General features: G+C 38.8%; 1 pseudogene; it reads right to left on the bottom strand.

Moving 5' to 3' along the window:
• Nucleotides 1-3,125: 3,125 nt before the first annotated feature.
• Nucleotides 3,126-24,521, bottom strand: part of LOC127411692 (protein SLX4IP-like) — a 104,485-nt pseudogene continuing 83,089 nt past the window's right edge.

Raw genomic sequence — 24,521 nt, 5'->3', positions numbered from 1 at the left:
TGAGGTATGCTTTGGGATTGTCAGCCGGCCCCATTTTGATGAGGGTGACCGGTTGGACAGCCGGGGTGGGCTCCAGGGCTGCAGCAGCAACCCCCTCATGTCTGATCAGGCTCTGGAACGCCTGTCGGTCCTCTGCTTGGGCCTGGAGCAGGAGTTGAAAATGCTGCTCCTGCTTCTGCTCCAGCTGCAGCACGACGAGGGCCTGGTGCTGATTCTGCTGGATGCCGACGAGGGTCTTGATCACCTCACCCAGTGGTGAGGACTCCATGACGACGTGTCTCCTCGCTTCCTGGGTTTCGGCACCAGTGTAACAGAACTTCAGGTTTGGGTATGTAAACGAGGAGACAGGGAGCAGTGACACGCTTCAGGTAAGGCTTTTATTCTCATGTCTTCATGTGCAGCAGATGCACTCTTTTTCAGGTTTTTCACTCAGGTTCAATAATTCACTCTCAGAATAAACATAAACTTCTGCACAAACACTCAATAGCTTCAACACATAATGTACACAGTTGGCAACGCTGCACACTCGTTCTCTCTCTGCCTTCTCTGGCTTGCTCAGATGTTTAAAGGAGTCTCTCCGCTATCACTGTAATGAGAAACAGCTGTTCGAAATTGTCAACCAGCTTAACGAGCCACACCACTCCCTCTCTCCCGCAGACAAACACTTGACCATGCCCCCATCACCACAATTGGCAAACATGGGAGAACCGATATAAGATCAAATCGTGATAAAACTTGTGATTTACGCCCCTACTGAATACTGATCTCCAATGTTATGTTCTTACCAATGCATAATCCAATGTTAAAGTTTCCTAATTTCTTGATTATTAAAGGTACTGTAAACAATGTTAGCCATTTTGGAACTTCTGCCAGACTTGGCCGCTAAGGCTACATCCATACTAATACGTTTTCGTCTGAAAATGCATTAATTAAGCTGCATTTATGCCTCTTTTCCAGACTAGAACGTGTTTTCCTCCAGCGAAAATGAAGACTTTAGAAAACACTCTCCATAACTTCATTTTTTGAAAATGATCATGTAAGGAAACTGAAAACGGAAATTTCAAACTTAAACAGATTAGTGTGGCTCTGGCCTAAATTAGACATGCCTCCTTTTTCCAAAACCCTTCACCTACGAAGATATTGTAGAGATTTGTTTATAGGGCTGTTGAAGTCATTTCCAGGCAATTTTCTCCTGAGAAAAAATCGGAGGCAAAGTGAAATCTTACAGTAAACAGTGCAATATAAAGCATAGCCCACACTATTTATGACTGATAGTGTGAATTAAAACAGATTATGTCATGCCCCTGAGCTGAGGTTTCGATTCCCAACGCCTCGGAATTGAAGAAATTATTCTTTTTAGAATCGACTCCTAGCCCTCCGTTGTAATCTGAGATGTATCAGGAGAGCAGCAGCATGTCATCCCTGTATTTTCAAAGCTATAAAAGGCAAGGTTAGCAAAATAGCGTTCTTGCACGACAAACTAACATCTAACAGCTTATGAAGCCGAATATCATATTTGATTTGAAAGATCTGCTTGAAATACCACGCTCTCAGCTTCCTATATATGAACTGCCCTATGCATAATGATTGACAGGCAGAAAACACAGTTTACAGATCCTAGGGCTATCACAGAGGCAGGTGATATTTTGGTGATATCTTTTAGGTAACAAGAACTTTTTCTTCATGCCGTTCTATTAAAACAATCTCTTACAGTACCTTCATGATTTAGTAATAGTATAATAATATGATTGGGTTTATTTTGAAGATTATACAGTAGACTATATCTGATGATTTCATCTGTTTTGATTTAAAGTATTTCTTTAAAGTGCCAGCAGTGATTTAATACTTAAAAATAGTACTTACAGAAGAAAGATCATACTTTGGATACCTTAAGTCCATTTAATGGAGTTGGTGTGAAAAGCATTACAATTAGAAAATGTTTCTTCATGTGTCATCTTTAATTATTTTATTTAATTACAGAACATTAGAATATAAAATGACTTTAAAAAGTCTTCTCATCCTAAACCATCCTCCAGTATTTTATCTCAAATTTTGTATTTTGTTGCTTTAGGAAAAAAATAAACTGAAATGTCCAGTCTGATGTTATTTACTCTACGTAATAAGCTTTTTAAGGTATTATTACAGCACATTGTTTGAATATTATAATAATGCTTGGCAATGGTGTACTATGACACATCTATCTATTTTACTAAAGACATAAACCTAAAGTGAATGTTGGACTTTGTAAGTATGGCTGGAAAATCAAAGCATGTGACTAGATTAATTTATGTCCACACATATAATCAGCAGGCCATTACGAAATACATCAAGGTTGACTGCACCCATGTTTAGCCAAATATAAGACATAATGTTGTCAGTCATCTTAATGTAATGAAAAGCAATAACCCATTTACAGATGATAACCACAGGGAGACGACAGTCGGCTCCAACAGTGAAAAGCCCTGATCGCTTAAGGAGCTCTGTATGTATGTGAGAACATAGTGAAATCAATCATTTACTCAACTAAAGCTGGAAGAGTGCAGATTTCAAAAGGTTGGAGCCAGAGATTTGGGCTTTAAGCCACAGTGTGCTCCGTGGCTCCCGCTAGTCTGAAATTCAAATCTTACGCCGAAAACGCAATCTACATTTGTGCTGAGTGTTTTTGTTTGGAGTGCAGTTATTGCTTGTGCGCGTCCCTTTTAACTGATTCTGGTATTATAAATCCATTGCAAATGAAGCCTATCCAAATACTTTAAAACTTCTCAGTAATCTAATACAAGCAAGTAGAATTACTGTATATGCATGTTTGTGTATCTCCGCAATGTTTTTTTACTTTAAAGGAAAAAGAGAGATTGTGTGTGCAAAACATTAAGCAAGCATGAAAAACTGTGTATGGTGAACTCTTGTGCAACCATCGCTGACACAGCATTACAGTAAAAATGTGTACTATAACATCCATCTTGGTAGCCTCAGATATCCTCTCCTGCTCTCTGCCGTCGTGCCCCTCAGGACTTCTTGAGCCGGCGTAATCGGGATGTTCTGGGCACAACCCCCCCCCCACACACACACACACACACACACACACTCACACTCACACACTTTCCTCTTTGGCGTACGATCTGGAACTAATAGAGCAGCCAGAGGATCCGGGCTTGATGGACAGGCCTCTCAGACTTGCGGCCAGCCTGCACGGCGATGCTGTTTCCATGTGTAAGCAGCTCCTCTTCTAGTCTGATCTCAGGCTGAGCTGCACCACAGGGACTGCAAGACAATCCTGGTGCAGAGATGCCAGGAGAAGGCCTGTTGGAATCGCTTAATGCTGCAGCATCACCAATATGCAATCTTTTTGCCTTCTGGTGGTCAATGTCCTTCCCAGAGCTACTTGTGGTTCGATCTCTACTTACACTGGTGACCTCAGGACGTGGTTTAGTGTCAGGACAGACCTGATCTGAGTTGCACTGAGGGAATATCTACATTCTGGTAGCTCTGTGCACTCCAACTCCCACTGTCATTACTTAATTCAGATGATGACACTGCCTTCCCTACCTCTTGTGCACAGTCTATCTCCAATGACTCACCGGTGAACAAGCCCTCAGATGACAGAGGTACAGGATGATATCCTTCAAAAGATCCCTTATATGTTGCATCCACCATCAGCTGGGCTGATATGGATCCTTGATCATATTTTGCATTGTCTGGGCTGGGTGTTAGCCTGCCTGGCACTGTGTAAGAACAAATGAACACAAGTTAGTTCTGCACCAAATTATATACAGTGCATCCGGAAAGTATTCACAGCGCTTCACTTTTTCCACATTTTGTTATGTTACAGCCTTATTCCAAAATGGATTAAATTCATTATTTTCCTCAAAATTCTACAAACAATACCCCATAATGACAACGTGAAAGAAGTTTGTTTGAAATCTTTGCAAATTTATTAAAAATAAAAAACGAAGAAAAAAAAAAAAAATCACATGTACATAAGTATTCACAGCCTTTGCTCAGTACTATGTTGAAGCACATTTGGCACCAATTACAGCCTCAGGTCTTTTTGAGTGTGATGCTACAAGCTTGGCACACCTATTTTTGGGCAGTTTCTCCCATTCTTCTTTGCAGGACATCTCAAGCTCCATCAGGTTGGATGAGGAGCGTCGGTGCACAGCCATTTTCAGATCTCTCCAGAGATGTTCAATCGGGTTCAAGTCTGGGCTCTGGCTGGGCCACTCAAGGACATTCACAGAGTTGTCCCGGAGCCACTCCTTTGTTATCTTGGCTGTGTGCTTAGGGTCGTTGTCCTGTTGGAAGATGAACCTTTGCCCCAGTCTGAGGTCCAGAGTGCTCTGGAGCAGGTTTTCATCAAGGATGTCTCTGTACATTGCTGCATTCATCTTTCCCTCGATGCTGACTAGTATCCCAGTTCCTGCCGCTGAAAAACATCCCCACAGCATGATGCTGCCACCACCATGCTTCACTGTAGGCATGGTATTGGCCAGGTGATGAGCGGTGCCTGGTTTCCTCCAGACATGATGCTTGCCATTCAGGCCAAAGAGTTCAATCTTTGTTTCTCATGGTCTGAGAGTCCTTCAAGTGCCTTTTGGCAAACTCCAGGCAGGCTGTCATGTGCCTTTTACTGAGGAGTGGCTTCCGTCTGGCCACTCTACCATACAGGCCTGATTGGTGGAGTGCTGCAGAGATGGTTGTTCTTCTGGAAGGTTCTCCTCTCTCCACAGAGAAATGCTGGAGCTCTGTCAGAGTGACCATCGGGTTCTTAGTCACCTCCCTGACTAAGGCCCTTCTCCCCCAATCGCTCAGTTTGGCCAGGCGGCCAGCTCTAGGAAGAGTCCTGGTGGTTCCAAACTTCTTCCATTTATGGATGATGGAGGCCACTGTGCTCATTGGGACCTTCAATGCTGCATACATTTTTCTGTACCCTCCCCCAGATCTGTGCATCGATACAATCCTGTCTTGGAGGTCTACAGACAATTCCTTGGACTTCATGGCTTGGTTTGTGCTCTGACATGCACTGTTAACTGTGGGACCTTATATAGACAGGTGTGTGCCTTTCCAAATCATGTCCAATCAACAGAATTTACCACAGGTGGGCTCCAATAAAGTTGTAGAAACATCTCAAGGATGATCAGTGGAAACAGGATGCACCTGAGCTCAATTTTGAGTGTCATGGCATATGCTGTGAATACTTATTTATGTGATTTTTTTCGTTTTTTTTATTTTTAATACATTTGTAAAGATTTCAAACAAACTTCTTTCAAGTTGTCATTATGGGGTATTGTTTGTAGAATTTTGAGGAAAATAATGAATTTAATCCATTTTGGAATAAGGCTGTAACATAACAAAATGTGGAAAAAGTGAAGTGCTGTGAATACTTTCCGGATGCACTGTATATACAATACTATGCAAAAGTCTTAGGCACTTAAGATGTTTCACAAAAATGTGTGTCTTAAGATGGTTATTTATATATTCAGTTTTAGTGTGTCAATAGGAAACATACATTTTAGACTCTCAAACATTCCTTTGCAAATAGAATAAAAGAACAGGGAGCCCTGCAACAGATTTCATGGCCCCCACAGAGCCCCCCACTGAACATCGAGTCAGTCTGGGATTACATGAAGAGACAGAAGCAGCTGAGACAGCTTAAAAAGATAGTAGAACTGTGGCACATGCTTGGAACAACCAAGAAAAACTGTGTCCAGGTGTACCTAGGAGAATTGGTGCTGTTTTGAAGTCAAAGGTGTTCACACCAAATATTGATTTAGCATTATTTATGTTTACTAGACTTTGTATGACGTTAATTGATCAATGAAAACCATTTATGGCATTATTTTGAAGACAACCTCACTATGCAACATTTTTCACAAGTGCCTAAAACTTTTGCACAATACTCTATATACATATACAGTACTGTATTTATGCATTGATTAAATACAAATAATTAAATGCACGCTCATTATTTTTTGCAAATTGTTTAACTTTTAAACTAAATAAATAGTAATATTGTAAAAAGAAATATGACAATTTAATATCCAATCAGAAAAAGCTTCACTGAAGGATAATCCAAACTTTACATAGTGGTAAACAAATGTGCACAAAAGGAACAAGAATCATTTTAGTCCACAAAGACTATCTTCAGAAGCACTTTTTTGTTTATCACAATGTAAAGTTTGTATTATTCTTCAGTAAAGCCTTGTCTGATATTGATTATGTTTTGAGTTTAGTGCAAGTTAAGTTCTACTGACAGCATTTGTGGCATAACGTTGTTTGGTGTAATGTTGTTTACCACAAAAATTATAAAAAACAAAATCCAGTTACAGTAAGGCACTTACTATGGAAGTGAGTGGGACCAGTCCATAAACTTTAAAATACACACTGTTTTAAATGTATGTCCACAAGGTGTAAACATTATACAGTACATGTTAACATCATTTCTGTGTGATAAAACCTCTGTTCTACAAGATTTAAGTGTGATAAAATCGATTACTGGGATTACAGGGTTTACCGGCCTTACATTGTCATGACAAAGAAGTTGTAATATTGGATTTAACTTTACAGAGATAAGGTAAGTGAGCAATTTTTTTTCATGCTAAAATCATGTTATCATGTATAATGTTAACATATTGTTGTTATTCTTTTGAAACAGTTAATGTTGATGGACTGGCCCCATTCACTTTCATTGTAAGTGCCTTACCGTGCAATTCTTACTTCTTTTTAAATAAACAAGCTACAAGGCACAAAATGTTTCATGGTAATCAACGTTATGCCACAAATGCTGTCTTTTGATCTTAAATTGTATTGAACCCGGAACATTCCTTAAAGCAGTGGTTCCCAACCCTGTTCTTTGAGGCCCCCCAACACTACACATTTTGAATATCTCCCTAATCAAACACACCTAATTCAACTCATCCGCTCGTTAGTGGAGACTCCAAGACCTGAACTGGGTGTGTCAGAAAAGGAAGATATACCATAGTCTTTCTAGCAAGTCTAGCACTGTTGGCCATCTTTGAAATGCTCTAGGGAGGCTATTTCCAGTCATGCCATTCCAGCTCTTGAATGGAGAAAGCACTTGAATTGAGAAAGACCAAAATCTCAAAAACAGTTGGTAAAGATAACAATCAAAGAACATATTTCAAATCAGCAATAAAATCTGACAATAATGGTTTCATAAATTGTGATTCTTTACCTCATATTACACTAAAAGAAACTCACAATTTCCCGGCATGTATAGCTAATGCACATGCCTGTTCTAGAGGTGATTGACAGGTGTATCTAAAAGGTAATTGGCTCTTTTACCTGTAAGGCGGGACTTCCTTTCTACATCCGTTGACCGTTTGGCGCTCAGAGCTCCTTGGTTGAGTGTTTCAATTTCTCACATTCATTTTAATAGAAGTGGCCCATTTCTGCTAAATAATCTCTGGATATACAAAATGTGCAGGGTTGGGGGGCCTCCAGGAACAGGGTTGGGAACCACTGCCTTAAACCATCTTGTTTCTTTAAATTTACAATCTAATTAGGTGTGCAGATGTTGTTTTTGATTGTAAACAATGTTCCATGAGGATGCTGAGGACATCATCACCAGAAGCTGCATCAGAGCCATACTTACATCTTCTGAAGGACTGCCCTTTTTGTTGCTGTGGAGCTGGATAATGGATCTACGGTTTCACCAGGGCTAGTAAAATACTTTGACTTGATTGGTGGACTCTGCTCAGCCTTAAACCAACAAAATAAAAAAGAGACAGAGAGAGAGAGAAAAAACATAATCAATGGATTGTTGTGGAAATGTTTGTCTCAGCTTAATAGTTTTTCTATAGCATTTAGAACACAATCTCTCAACTCCTGGCAGGAACTGTGAAGTACATTAAAAAAGCAGGACAAAGCACTCTAAGAGAAGTCCATTGTACTGACTTGTATTAACCTGGAGATATTTGGCATAGCCATGGGAACAGATCCATGGGATGGTGTGTTTTCGCTTGGTCTCTTGGGTTTGGCCATCAAAACAAAAGCAAAGGGCTTGTGTTAAACTGCCAGCATTCTGAGGAAGATCAGAACGCTCTCTGTTTTTTCCCCTGTCTGCCTTGGTAATCAAATGTGTCATCATGTTCATGAGGATATAAATATATGTGTATGGATTTCCTTTTATAGGCATGCTTGTGAATGTTGCATTTTATACAGTGTGTGTATGTGTGTGAGAGAGTATTACTATCATAATTACTTTAATAACAACATTCAGAACAATAATGTATTACAAATAAAAAAATGTGGATGATAAAATTTTCTCTCACATCCCAGCTTAATATGCAAAGTTAGCCATATGTAAGCCACAAGTGTACTACAAGTGTAAAGTCAGTGGCTACGTCGATAACATCACACCTAATTGGTTCTAATCATCCCTTGTGACAAAACGTCATGCCGCACATTTGATCACAAGACGTGGTGAGAACCAATGAGGTCTGATGTTAGCTGCCATATTTGATTTAAGCACTTTATTAATAATTTAATTTGGAGCAAAATACGAATTACATTTTGTTCTGTTCATCGCAGTGATTTGGTCTTTTCAGAAGTAGTATTTATTACTTTTACTGTGGTTTTATGGTGTTTTTGTCCTTTTCGAGCATGACAGCTCAGAGTCACTATTCACTATCATTATGGCAAATAAACCCTGTGAAGATTTTTTTTAAATTAACCTTTTGTGTTCCATGGAAGAAAAAGATATACAGGTTTGAAGTGACATTAGGGTAATTAGAGTAAATAATGACAATTTTCATTTTGGTTTTAACTATTCCTTTGAGTTAATAGTGTCGCTACTTGTTATTCCCCAACTCTGCATAACACCATTAAACAGTTCGGTCCGTGGAGCCAGATCTGGATTAAAACACACACACACTCACACACACACACACACACACACACACACACACACACACACACACACACACACACACACACACAAACAAACACTTTGAAGTCCTTGTTCCAGTACTAGCCATGCTTAACTGGGCCACTCTGAGAAGAATAAAGAGAAGGGGCAGCTTATTGAATCCCACCAACATACACCTTCAACAGTCCTAATGAAGCTCTATCAACAGAACAATCCTTGACTGAGCAAGAACAGAGCAGGTGCTTGTGGTCGCCGTCTTTAGGGCCATGGGATCACTGAACTGCTATTAACTGACACAAAACAATAATTCCAGTCCAAACTGATTGGTTTTCATTAAAGAGTAGGTTTACCAAATGGCATCTGAACAGGTTAAAGATATATAGGCTATTAGTTCTATTTTATGAGCAAAGGGGCAGATAAGCACAAGGTCCATCAAGTCATTAGAGAGAATGGAGTAAACTGTAGAGGGATGAGTTTCATATGAGGTGCACGGACTTTGTCCTAAAGAAGGGGCCTCTATGTCCTAATATATAATGCCTTGTTTCATACAGAGGGGTGGCCTAGTGGTTAAAAATCTGGGGTGCTTGCCAACAGATTGAAGGTTTGAATCCTACAATGGCTGATCCATGAGCTATCACCACTACATTGGGGCACTTAACCTCTGTCTACTCCAGGGGACTTCCAGTAATAAGTGTACTGTAAAGCTCAAAGTATACTTTGGTCAGACGTGAAAGCTAGGTGTCTGCATACAGGACGCGTGATGCAAATTTTGTCATCAGCAGAGTGTTCAAGAATTGCACGTGGTATGTGCATGCTCCTGCAATTATTTGCACCACAAGTTGGCAACACTCACAGTTGAGCCACTGCTGTCATGAAGAAACGCTAGAACAAGAAGATGTAATCACCTTAAACAACAGGAAACGAAGGTGGGAACAACAACAGTGAATGTGCACATTTAGAATGAGTGTGTGAGGAGGTCAGGAGATTTCAGCATTTGTAAAACTCAAGTCTGAAGAAATCTTTATGGGTGTAAACTCCTGAAGAGAAATTGTCCAGTATCTCATAGCAGTCGTAGCATGCATGCACCAATCGCTTGTGTATGTTCGAAGGTGTGCCTATTTCTTGCATAAGTAAGTAGCAGCAGATTCTGCAGCATGCAAATGTGATGCAAATTGTCAGACAACTGACCATCTGACAAAAGAATGCCCGTTCAGACAATGTGATGGCTGACTACATGCAATGACTTATTGTTACATGATCAGATTGACTTGGATTTTAACCTTAAACACATTTCTGTGGAATGCTAGTGGTGTTCTTTTATGTTTTTATATGAAACACATAAAAAAAAAAGTGTTTTAAGATTGGATCTCAGTTGCCTGCCAAGTTTTTTTAGCTGTGATAATAGTAATTTGAAATTACAAGTTACAAAGTACAAACTCTCTGTTCCCACAAGCTATGAATGCAGTAAGTTTAGCAGGACTGCACATAAATCAATTCTAAATAGACTGATCAGTGGCTGAAAGAGAGAATGTTCAGTTTAAAGGGTAAGTTAACCAAAAAATGAAAATTCCATCATTATTTACTAACCTAATGTCACTCCAAACTCAAATGACTTTCTTCCGTAGAACACAAAAGGAATTTTTTTTTTAAAAGTCCTTACATAGCTTTGTGCCATATATGTAACTGAAAAATAAGGTTGTCCGAAGTGATACAAATTAAACATCTTTCAAAAATCTACTTTAAAACACTCGTCAAGTTCATAGAAATGTAATCTTTGTGACCAATTGGTTTACCAAAAGTTTAAGAAAAAACATTTATAGCATTTTCTACCAAAGAAAATTGATTTAATGACTTTAAAAATTTAATGTGGTGGAACCATCAAGTGAAAGGTATTAAATTACTTTCCTTGCACTTTGATTGTATAAGGGTGTACACAACATAATCATTAATTTCAAATAAGTCCAACACATTTTTCAAAATAAATTTTTTTTTCACAAATATCATGAATTTTTGAGTCAAGAATATCAAGTTCACCACATGACATGAACAAAATGTGCCTTTTCATAAATAAAAAAATATTGGATTTTTTGTTTTTTAAACTTCACACGTCATAAGGGTCTAAAGGGTCCTCTCTGTTTAATGGTTTTTCCATTAACCACATGATAGACCACATGACTTTGATTTGGTGGACAAAAGTTTTTCAAATATTAATAATATTTTAAAGGGGTCATGTCATGAGGAATACAATTTTCCTAGATATTTTGACATGTAAGAGGTCTTTGTATTATAAAAAAACATACTGTAAGGTTCAGAACTAAAAAAAAAAAGAGCATTTATTTTTTTCTACTCTGCAAAAATGACTTGTTTTTAAATTGGCAACATTGTGACGTCACAGTGTGTCATTTGAATATCCCCGCCTTGACAACATACATAATCTTTGCATTGAATTGACAGAGAGAGAGTGGCTGACACAGAAAGTGGTACTACTGTTACTGTAGTTTGCTTTTAAACAAGGAAAAGATTAAGATGTCAAGGAAGGTCACCAGACATATTGTGTGACTGGTTGTGAAAAACTGCATCTCTGCATAGCCTTCTGAAGGATCCCAATGTTAGAAATGAGAGGCTTATTTAAAAGAAGTTCCTAAACTCGTCAGTGTGGGATTATATGTTTGGATACTTTGGATTCATAGATGAATTTTTTGGAGAACCAAGGATTCAGGCTTTGCAAAGAAACCTGTATTGAAAAATGGAGCAGTGGCAACAATATTGGACACGACAGTAATGTTGGTGAGTAACAAATATAATTCTAATGTTTCATCTGCCTGTGTTTTTTTTTTAGATTAAATGTTTTAAATAGGTTAGAAAACGCATAGCATGAAACACAACAAAAACAATCAAGTATATGATAGTAAAGCTGCCTGCTTTCTCATCTGTGTCATATTAGCTATGACGAACTGTATTTCGGCCGAAATAAACACATTGGGAAGCCCACTGTCCTGTATTTAAGCAGCTAATTTATCGAGGGAGACCCCCTCCACCAGCAGTTTCGCTGTTTATATTAGAAATATATATTATATGATTATTTTATAACCAAATCTTGTATGCCTGATAAGTACTGGGGAGATAGTATGGAAATTTTGTTCAGTTTTCTATTGTTATTTCAGTTAAACAACTGTTGTAGTTTGATTGCGTGGGAGAAGCAGTAGGGCCAGACACGGTGGAAAATGGTCATGTAATACTATATTATGATTGTGTTTAGTGCAAAAAACTTTTCTAACATTATAAGTGAACCTCAAGGGGGAAAAAATGCATGACACGATCCCTTTAAAACAGTTGTTTCAATGCAAATTTTTTAAGAAATATTGACAAAATATTATTCTGCACTACTCGTAAAAAAAAAAAAAAAAAAAAAAAAAACAATTCAAGCATTTCAGCTTTTAAAGAGATTTTGATTTAGTTTTGTTTTTTACTGTATCTGGATGGTAATACCATATGATATTTATGATATGAAGCCCCAGAAAAAATATGAAAATGATTTTGAACTAAGAAATTTAAAACATGTTCATCATTGAACAAGTAATTGTTTTGTGTGAATAGCATTGTTTATGTATTTTTTTATATTAATGAGTGTCACATCACTGACTCATATAATGACAGTAAAAAGTGACTCCGGGCTGTCTAGCTGTCAAAAAACAGTTTTATGATAGTCAGTATGACTCTTTTTACTACATTTCATATCTTCTAAAGTACAATCTCTTTGTGTTATGACAGGACGAAATTTAAGTCATTTATCACTCTCAAATCAAATCAAATTATTCATATGCTGAGTATGTGGTGAATACTGTAACTACGGTGCAGTTAGACGTCAGTAACATCAAACGTCATTGATTCTTGCTTGTCTTGTGACCAAACATCATGACGTTAAACCCGCGCCGTAGCTGCCATATTTGCAAAGTCGCTGCATATGCAGTTCATCAATGATTTGATAGTGAATAACACATTTTGGTTGTAAAGCTTCAAAAACTTAAAGTGCACGACTCATATACACTACAAACATCTTTTTTTTCTTTTTTTTTTCTTTCCCTTTTTGGAGCTTGACAGCCCAAAGACACAATTCACTTTCATTATATGGCAAAAACGTGTTCGGAGCAAAATTTAGGTGAGTAAATAATTACAGAATTATCATTTATGGATTAACTATTCCTTTAAGATGCAGGTAAGGGTAATGCATGTTAAGATCTTAGAAAAAGAGTGTGTATCAGAGCCCTAGAGTCTCTGCGGTGTGTTCATCCACAGAGTCAAGCATTCAGAGAACTTCATGTTACAGCGTACGCTGCTGATGTTTAAAAACAATAGATTTCCACTGTCAGAGTGAGCGGGCTGCTGTCTCATCTGTAGACTCGGTTCTCTCCATGACCACCATCTGTCTATCCATCTCCCTTACACTCTCAGAGAAACTCCCCCTCCTCAATCCACCTCCGCCCACTGTAACCAAGACTTGACGGTTTTTAGGAGGATATCCAGACATACAAGCGTACATCGAAACACACCCATACTCACTAACAATAACTCCACTGAAAATAAACACACCCAGTTGAGTGTGAACATTAGGGCACACATACACATGCTCAATAAAATATGGAGGACAGGGGAGGAAGAGCATTTGAATTTCAATATCTTCATATGCATTTTACAAAGCTTTGGAAAACAGATGAAAGAAAGAGCAACAATGGACGCAGTGTTTCTTTCCCAGAGAAACTCAAACAAGAAGCAAGTCTCTCCTGCAGTCCGCTGGCCCTCAAAGGAGAACAAGGGGAAGAGAATGGGAGATAAGAAAAGAAATTTAGGGCAAGTCACATAGTTTGTGGGAGATTTGTAAATTGAATAAGGAACAAGAAGAGGCAAGTAGTCAATGTGTCTGTGGGAAAAGGAAAGATATATGTGGAATAATGTAAACCTCATAAGGCTTGAATTTGATCATGACACTGACAGGACTTCCTGTCTGAACAATTATGAGCACTTGTGTCACCATTACTAAAGGTGTGCATTTGTAGCACCTTCAAATATACAGTTGAAGTCAGAAGTTTACATACACCTTAGCCAAAAGCATATAAACTCAGTTTTTCACAATTCCAGACATTTAATCATAGAAAAAATTCCCTGTTTTAGGTCAGTTAGGATCACTACTTTATTTTAAGAATGTGAAATGTCAGAATAATAGTAGAGAGAATTAATTATTTCAGCTTTTATTTCTTTCATCACATTCCCAGTGTGTCAGAAGTTTACATACACTTTGTTTGTATTTGGTAGCATTGCCTTTAAATTGTTTAGCTTGGGTCAAATGTTTTGGGTAGCCTTCCACAAGCTTCTCACAATATGTTGCTGGAATTCTGGCCCATTCATCCAGACAGAACTGGTGTAACTGAGTCAGGTTTGTAGGCCTCCTTGCTCGCACATGCTTTTTTAGTTCTGCCCACAAATTTTCTATCGCATTGAGGTCAACTCGACATTGTTGTCCTTAAGCTATTTTGCCACAACTTTGGAGGTATGCTTGGGGTCATTGTCCATTTGGAAGACCCATTTGTGACGAGCTTTAACTTCCTGGCTGATGTCTTGAGATGTTGCTTCAACATATCCCCATAATTTTCCTTCCTCATGATGCCATCTATTTTGAGTGCACCAGTCCCTCCTGCAGTAAAGCACCCCACAACATGATGCTGCCACCCTCATACTTCACAGTTGGGTTGGTGTTCTTCGGCTTGCAAGCCTCAACCTTTTTCCTTCAAACATAATGATGGTCATTATGGCCAAACAGTTACATTTTTGTTTCATCAGTCCAGAGGACATTTCTCCAAAAAGTAAGATCTTTGTCCCCATGTCATGTGTATTTTGTTGATTCATGTTTTTCATGTCTTTTATTTTGAAAAGTTTAGTTCCTGTTTCATGTCATGTGTTCCTGGTCATGTGATGTTCTGTTTTCCCTCCATGTTCATGTGTCTTGTTTTCATTGGTTCATTGTTTGATTATCTTGTTTAGAGTTCTGTTTGTTCATTGGTTTATGTTCTCCCATGTCCAAGTATTTAAGCCCTCATGTTTTCCATAGTTGTTTGTCAGGTATTGTGATTGGTAACGTTGTCATGTGTTCAAGCTAAGTCGTGTTCAAGCTAAGTCGTGTTCAAGCTAAGTCGTGTTCAAGCTAAGTCAAGTTCATGTTTATGTTTCATTCATGTTTATAGTTAGGGTTTATTGGATTTCACTTTTGTAAATAAATTGCACTTGGGTTCTTCATGTCATCGTCTTCGTCATTGCCAGTAGCCCAGCGTTACAGAAATACCTGACCTAACAATGAACCCAGCAATCCAACTCATACGCCTATGTCAGGGGAATCGTCACCTGGAGGATTATGTAGAGGACTTCTGCGATCTGGCCTGCCGGGTAGACTTTAATGAGGTCGCCCTCAAAGACTGTTTCTGTTTTGGATTGAGTGAGCCAATCTCCACTTTGATGCCTGGCGGTCTCAATTCCTTCAGCCTGGCTCAGTATATCGACCTTGCCCTGCAGATTACTGGTTCTACGTTCACTGTGGGGGAGGCTGATGCCGAGCCGGAGTCCCACGTCATGGCCGCCGAGCCGGAATCCCACGTCATGGCCGCTGAGCTAGTGCCATCTTTTGCTCCGGATCCTCAGCCTGCTCCATGCCATGTCACAGCAACGCCTCAGCCTGCTCCATGCCATGTCACAGCAACGCCTCAGCCTGCTCCATGCCATGTCACAGCAACGCCTCAGCCTGCTCCATGCCATGTCACAGCAACGCCTCAGCCTGCTCCATGCCATGTCACAGCAACGCCTCAGCCTGCTCCATGCCATGTCACAGCAACGCCTCAGCCTGCTCCATGCCATGTCACAGCAACGCCTCAGCCTGCTCCATGCCATGTCACAGCAACCCCTCAGCCTGCTCCATGCCATGTCACAGCAACCCCTCAGCCTGCTCCATGCCATGTCACAGCAACCCCTCAGCCTGCTCCATGCCACTTCACAGCCATGCCTAAGTCTGCTCCACACCTTGTCATAGCCACATCTGAGCTATTAGACCTGGAGATGGTTCCCGCCCTTGTACCTACCCTTAGTTCTCCTGAACAGGCAAGGGGAACTTTCAACCCTCCGACCCTGTCTGGACTCTCCGAGCCCTGGACTCCGCCTTGGCCTGTCGGTCCCTCGACATCGCCGTGGCTCTGCATTCCCTCGGCTCCACTGCGGTTATTCATAATGCTCCATAATGCCATTCATAGCCACACTTCAAGATCCCTCCCCCCCAGCTCCCTACAGAACTTTGGGTTGATTCATGTTTTATGTGTTTGTTCATGTCTTGGGGCGTCGGGAGCCTTCCTTTAGTGGGGGGGGATATGTCATGTGTATTTTGTTGATTCATGTCTTATTTTGAAAAGTTTAGTTCCTGTTTCATGTCATGTGTTCCTGGTCATGGATGTACTGATTTCCCTCCATGTTCATGTGTCTTGTTTTCATTGGTTCATTGTTTGATTATCTTGTTTAGAGTTCTGTTTGTTCATTGATTTATGTTCTCCCATGTCCAAATATTTAAGCCCTCATGTTTTCCATTGTTGTTTGTCAAGTATTGTGATTGGTAACATTGTCACATGTTCATGTTAAGTCAAGTTTAAGCCAAGTCAAGTTTGTTTCATTCATGTTTATAGTTGGGGTTTATCGGATTTCACTTTTGTAAATAAATTGCACTTGGGTTCTTCATTTCTTCGTCATTGCCAGCAGCCCAGCGTTACACCCCGTGTGCACTTGCAAACTGTAGTCTGGCTTTTTTTGGGTGGTTTTGGAGCAGTGGCTACTTCCTTGCTGAGCAGCCTTTCAGGTAATATTGATTATAGGACTCATTTTAATGTGGATGTAGATACTTGTCTACCTGTTTCCTCCACCATCTTCACAAGGTCCTTTGCTGTTGTTCTGGGATTGATTTGCACTTTTTGCACCAAACTACGTTATTTCAAGGAGACAGAATGCGTCTCCTTCCTGGGCGATATGATGGCTGCATGGTCCCATGGTGTTTATACTTGCATACTATTGTTTGTACAGATGAACGTGGTACCTTCAGGCATTTGGAGATTACTGCCAAGGATGAACCAGACTTGTGGAGGTCCACAATTTATTTTCTGAGGTCTTGGCTGATTTCTTTTAATTTTTCCCATGACATCAAGCAAAGAGGCACTGAGTTTGAAGGTAGCCCTTAAAATACATCCACATAGACACCTCCAATTGACTCCAATTAGCCCATCAGAAGCTAAATTAGGCTTGACATAATTTTCTGGAATTTTCCAAGCTGCTTAAAGGCACAGTTAACTTAGTGTATGTAGACTTCTGACCTACTGGAATTGTGATATAGTCAATAAAAAGTGAATGTGAAAAGTGAATTGTTGGAAAAATTACTCATGTCATGCACAAAGTTGATGTCCTAAACGACTTGCCAAAACTACAGTTTGCTAATATGAAATCTGTGGAATTGTTCAAAAATGAGTTGTAATGACTTCAACCTAAGTGTATGTAAACTACTGACGTCAACTGTAGGTGTTTCTTCAACTTGGGCAATTTTTATGTCCTGGGTTAATTTTTATTAAAACTAACAGATTTAAACTTTTTTTTTCCTTTTGTTATATGGTGACATGAAAGCTGACTTTTTACCAGGCCTTCATTATACATTTTTTGGTACATTTCAAATGCCTTTTATGTATACATTTACTGTGTTATCCTTGTCCCATACCTAGACTTTCATTTTATTAACTATAAAATCCTTTATAAAAATACAAATTATTACATGTTTAACACATTTTAATCTAAACAGCAAATGAAATAGACAAACCATTTTAACATTTCTTGTGAAATTATTTCTATCAGTCAATTATTAAAGTGTGAAAATATTATTTAATCGTGTGTTTTTAGGATACATAAAACGTTAGCTATGAAATTATACTTAGCAAAACATAGGAGTACATTGCCGGCATTTCCACCACAGAATTCTGTTAAACACAATGGATAATTTGAGATGTGGTGGAAATGTCACAGATAAGAATTATGACTTTCAGAAGAACAAAATTACAAAAAATAAAAAATGTCCTGTGATGCATGTACTTACAGTGTTGGACATTTTTAGTAGGCAAATTAAAATATTGGGAGTGAAAAAAGCTTAATGAGAGTTTACTTTCTAGAAGTCCACAGCGTCAAAGTTGAAACATCCATTACGAACCAAAAACCACCAAAAGATAAGTAGGGACTAAGCTTTTTTGACTCAAGACAGCTAGTCTTTAAGTTAATTGATGATAAATCCAAATGATGACCAAAATCTAACTTTTGAAGCTTGATAATCAGTTTTAAGACATGATGTTAAAACAAGTGAAAGACAGCAAAAACATTTATATGGCTCCAAAAGCATTCATTTATAAATAATAAAACTCAAAGAGAATCCAATAAGGTGGAATATTGCTGCCCATATACTTTGTCATAAACACTCAAATAGTGTTTATTTATGTATTTACACTGAGTGATTGTTGAATATGTAAGCTGGAGGGTGACTGCAGGTCATTTTTGCAAGGAAATAAGTAAGTCTTGACTCAAGATGACAAGCTCATTCACCCTTTACTTTCCCATAAATTTCATCATAAACAATCAACCATGATTTCAAGTTGACCTGATACTATAGAGGCTTGCACGTTTAGAGGACGCCCTTATAACAGCTCATCTGCACTAGCAAACAAACAATAATACACAGCTAGTCATGTGTTCTGAACTCATTAGCTGTTAGGCAGATCACTGTTATACAACCACTTGAATGCTGACAATGTGGGTAGTAGAAGTATAGTTATGAATCTGGGCTAGTGACAAGATCATAGGTTTAAACTAAAAGTTACAGTGCTTGCTAATGGCCATTATGCACTTGAACAAGGTGCTTAAAGGGATAGTTCACCTATAAATTAAAATTCTGTCATCATATACTCAACCCCATGTTCAGGGTTGCTGTAGGGTTTTTCAAATTAAATTTAAGACTTTAAGACCTTTTTTAAAACCTGAACAAATAAAATGAATACCTTGTGTCCATAGCCGAAAACAAATCCACACAATCTCAAAATAAATGTGTCACAGATTATTTTACTCAAACAGGCTGGGGCACACATTCAACAAGGCCATAACACTAAAAACAGGTTATCTGCTAGTTTAAACTAATAAGACATGTTTTAACACACACACAAACTGTTTTATTTATCATTATATCACTACATACGAATTAGAGGTTGACCGATATTGGATATTGCTGATATTTTAATATGTTGAAAGAAAAGCAATAACGGATTAATCTGATGGTGGTTGTTAAAATTAATAGCCTATATTAATTGTGTTAAAAAAAATTTTTTTTAAATGTCCCTTTCCTTCCTGTGACGGGGTGAGTCAGAGAGGCTTCAAGAGTCCAAATTTAATTAAATCCCAGATGCAGTTTACTGTGCAACCAAAATACCAGTAATACACCCAAAAAACATTTGATGCATAACGCAGGACTTTTGACAATAAACAAGCCCAAAATACACCGGGGACTCTTATTTTGAAATGTTCAATGGCTGCGCATCACTGCTTCCAGCTGCTCATTTAAACAGATAAGGGAAATAAAATATGCGCTCTTACAATAATATACAATGTATTACAATATAAACACTTCTAACACATTGTCATTATCAGTGATGGGCAGTAGTTTTGCTAGTTTTTAAATTAAGTAGCTTTTCAGTAGCGAAGCTATATTTTTGACAAGGTAGCGGCGTAGCGTTGAGAAAAGCTACACTGCTACATCATGCATTGTACCTGGTGTTTACTATCGGCAGCTTTGAATCAAAACTAAAAATCACAAATTAATCTGAGTCGGTTCTTTCAAATGAATTGGTCACACGTGATAGGAAAGCAGTCTGAATCGGTTCGCGATTCAATGAATGCCTTAGAAAGCTTGCGCACACGCTGCTGAATAATTTGTGTGCGCTCTCACTTGCCAATAGGCTCACGGAGTATTTTAGAACAAAGAAAATAAAGATAACGCTGGTTGCAATGGATTTACAATCAATGGAAATGAAACCTGCAAATGCGTCCAGTCGTTTGTCAGTAATGAAGGTCTTTATATAGTTAAACACGTTTGCAGCTTGTAAACGACTTCTGCAGGTAAATACATTTTCCAACCAAAAGAGTATTAAAACATGTATTAGCCTATAAGAAAACACATAAAAAAGTACCATGGCATTACCATGTTTTTTGGACATGTATCATTATCTGGATGCACTATGTTAATATAATGGGAGGCTATATGAATATGGTAATCATATAGTGAAGTACAATGGTATTTTTTAATTACCTTGATGCACCATGTACAGAATGGTACATAAATATGGTAATTGTATATCAACATACCATGGTATTTCCATCTGATACCATCAGAAATCACATTGTTATTGCCCAGATGTGCGCTCTCTCTCTCTCTCTCTCTCTCTCTCTCTCTCTCTCTCTCGCTGTGTGCATGTGCGGAGTGTTTGGGAAGAGCGTGTGAGTTGCAGTGTCTCTGAGTGAGTGGTTACTCTTTTCTTTTTCTTTAGTTGTAGATTAGTTTATATTGTGCAAGTTTAATGAAGTATCTTTGTGTGTCGCTGACTTGGTTAGCTTAAGGTGGTGAAAATGGGATCAGATTCAGATGGGATTGATAACAGCCCGACACGGGTGCAAATGTCTTCCAGACGAATCTGTAACAGTTGAGGACTGTTTAAATGTGATTGGCAGGGAAATAGGTGCTCGAATTATTGTGTCTGCATCCAGGATCAATAAAGCCATTGTAGTTTTCCTGAGAGAAGTATCCATGGCTCAGCATTTAGCTGAATCTGGTTTTTCTGTAGGAGATATATTTTTGCCAGTTTTACCACTATCGAACCCCTCCATAAAAGTTACCCTTTAGAATGTACCGCCATTCATTTGTAATGAGTAAACTTGAGCATTTACTAGCTCGCTATGTTAAACTAGTGGGGCCAATTAAAATGATTCCTTTAGGATTAAAAAAATCAGGATCTAAAACATGTAATGTCGTTTAGACGCCATACTTTGCTGAATTTCAATCTTTAAATACGTCAGCGAAAACTACAGTGCTGGGGAAGGATTATACAATCTATATCAGCACAGACTCAATGAAGTGTTTTGCTTGTGGGAAATTTGGTCACACAAAACAATCATGTCAAATGAATGATGAGGTTAAAAGCAATGAGACTGAGCTTGGCCCGTCTGTGTAACAATTGTGTCCGGTTCCGATAAACAATAACTCTGAAAACCAAAACAATTCTGATAAAACTGCTCAGCAAGCTGAAGCGTCTCCTCTGTCTGAAGACAGAGAAAATGCTAACGAGCTTGTAATTAATAATCATGTTGAGGACACGAAGGACACTCCTGCTGATACAGATATAAGAGTAAATGGTAGTGCGGTTCGGGATGATACAGAGATCGCTGTTGCAGTTCCTGATCAAATCAGTGACTCGAAATGCCCCAAAGAACAAGTTGAGCTTGCGGGGCCTGGAGAGCCAATTGATTCATAAGTATCCTGCGTCAGCCTGTCACAGAGTGATGCAGATATGCTGGCGGAGGAGTTGGACTCTGATAGTGATAATTCGGATATGGCAGAAAATCTTACAAATTCTCAAGTAAGTTCTGCAGATAATTTCTACAGTTCCAAATTAAAGTCCTCTTATTATACAGTTCGTCAAATTAATGAATTTCTTGACAATACCTTCAATCAAGAGAAGCTGAAACTTAACAAATATTTCCCAGATTTACAACTTTTCATTGACTCTTGTACAATGGCCATGAGAAAAGCTACATTGGAGGAGCTTGATCAGCCTAAATGCTACAGGCTCAAAAAACACTTGAGTGCTGTTAAAAAATAGATTAGAAGCTTGTCCTAAGAAACGTTCACAGAGTCATGATTGTCAGTTTGTTATTTGGTGTCATTAGGTGCCCTGCAGTTATTATTCTCTCTATGACATTGTTGGGCCTCATGTATTCAGATAGAAGACAAAGGCAGGCCTAACACAGTCGTAAAACCTAACTGAGGCCCACACACAAAGTCATAAATCTTACTGATAAAAACCACGCCAAAATCAAACAAAGGGATTCCAAAACAGACTACAAATCCCATGAAGCCTTGCACGCTAAAGGATCGAACTCTCAACTCCTATTGGATGAGGCACAAGACAGAACGCCCCTCAACCATGACGTCATCAGGAGTAGAAATACCTCTGAGATGCTTCCGGGCATTGCATCCAGCATCTTTGCTCACCATGTGTAGACGCAGCTCATCGCTGCACTCAGGTGTAGCCTCGTGGCACAAGGAAGTAATATCCGACTTGAAACTGTGGCCATACAATCTCTATCTCGCTGGACGAGTTGAGATTACTCTGTGTTCCACCGAACACTCTAACGGATCCGAAGGATACTGCCGAGCAATCCACATCTTCATCCGTTTGCCTGCCGAAGTGAAGAGAAAAAGATTTCTCTTCCCTCTTCAATCAAGTCGACATCACTGATTTCTCCGCCAGCCCGCCGAGAATCAGCAGCCGTACCGCCCGCCAACAGAGTGAGGAAACGGCCTCCCATCATCTCCCGAGCCTCGAGGAACTGAGTCAGGGTTAAAGGACGGATGAACACACATTCTACCTGCATTCTCATGTGATTCAAGTAAGAGGTTTACGTCTGGGCAGAGAGAGAATATTATAGTGTGCTATTCTTGTGTATCAAGGTTATTGCTTGTACAGTTTACAGACCACCGGGTCCACTCATTGCTGTTAAAAATACTCAAGGTATTACTGTAATGTACTGTTATCACGAAAGTGATCTGCTGTGTTGTAGTCCAACCACATTGGGCTGTTGTGTATTTCCGCAATCGCAGGTGAGATCGGCACACTGAGTTTATCCATTTAAAAAAAAACAAAGACTGCAGGACGGTTTATGAGCCTCCACCGCGTCTCTGAGTCATAAACTAACAGCTGCTTTCTCTCCCACGATCGCGAAACCAGATTTGGTGCCACCACTTTATTCTCTCTCTCGTACTAACCACACACACACACGCGACCCCTCACAAACACTCTCGCACACACTTTTGGCTAGTAGATAACTTCGTGATAAAGCTCAGCTTTGTCCCTAAGTTATCGTACAAGAGGAGACACGTGGTAAACGGGCAGACGCCATTAACTGGCTTCTCTCCACTCATATTCGTGGCCATATTCTCTGGCTGGAAATCTCGCGTGACGTACTCTCTACGAGAGTCACGTCCGCCATTTTGTACACCTTACACACATTCTCACACACACACACACACACACACACACACACACACACACACACACACACACACACACACACCTACCTTCCTCTCATGTGTTATAGGCTTATTTTGGTTACCATATCTAATCATGTCACTGTTTAGTTTAGTTGTCAGTCGGAAGTTTATTGACTGCATTGTATTGATTTATTAATTGATATTACTGCATAAATAAACTTTGTTATATTTCAAAGAGAAGTGTTTTGGTTTGTTTTGCATACACCTGTGTCAAATGCTGGCAGGGGATGTCAGTGTTCGGATTCAAGCCTTCATTGTTTCCTTTTGAATGTTGATTGTTTCTTAAGAGAACAATCTAATATAGAGACTGTTATATTGTCTGGTTATTAGTCCCTGATTCCAGGGTGGTGCCCCGGCGATATTAATCCTTAATAATATTCTATTGATTTTGATAATTGATAATTATTTTTGATTGTTGAATTTGAAGGATCAATAAGCTAGTGTTAATTCAAATCAATGTTCTATTGATTTTAATAATTGATAATTATCTTTAATTATTAATTATTGCTAATAACAATCCCACAACTGAACGTAGCGCACTACATTTACTGGTGCCCCGTGTGAGGCTTTAATGAGTTAGATTCTATTATTTAATTTAAATATGAATTAATAACTAAAGAAATAATTAACAATTATTTCTGATAGTAACACTGATCTAAACAACCAGTAGAACCTACAACATCCTTAATCATTGGGTCATTTAACATCAATGGTTGTTGTGACATAGCTAAAAGAACTGCTCTGTTTGATTATTTATGTTTGAAAAAAGCAGAAGTAATTATGCTTCAAGAAACACTCACAGATACACCGAATCAGGCACAGTGGGCTTGTGATTGGGCGGGCAATGCTTTCTTGAGTCACAGAACCAACCTCGGTGCTGGTGTTGCCATACTTTTTTCTCCTTGGAACTGTAATAAACCAGTTTTGTTTGAGGTAATACCTGGTCGACTTTTAAGAGCAGATGTCATCTTAGGTCATAATAGTTTTTCTTTTTTTAATGTGTAAGCCCCAAATGTAGGGCAAGAGCACGAGATTTTCTTTAAAAAAAACTTTCTGATGCTTTGTCACAGTGTCCACAAGATAATATTCAATTCAAAACTTAATTACAGACTCGGGGTCCAATTAAAAAAAAAACAAGACAATACATAAAGTGAGCAGCATACATTTAAAAAAAAATTATAATAAAAAAAAAAAATTATAATTCATACA

This window comes from Myxocyprinus asiaticus, chromosome 21, assembly GCF_019703515.2.
Source record: "Myxocyprinus asiaticus isolate MX2 ecotype Aquarium Trade chromosome 21, UBuf_Myxa_2, whole genome shotgun sequence".
Taxonomy (NCBI): Eukaryota; Metazoa; Chordata; class Actinopteri; order Cypriniformes; family Catostomidae; genus Myxocyprinus; species Myxocyprinus asiaticus.
This window is presented reverse-complemented; position numbering and strand designations above follow the sequence as displayed.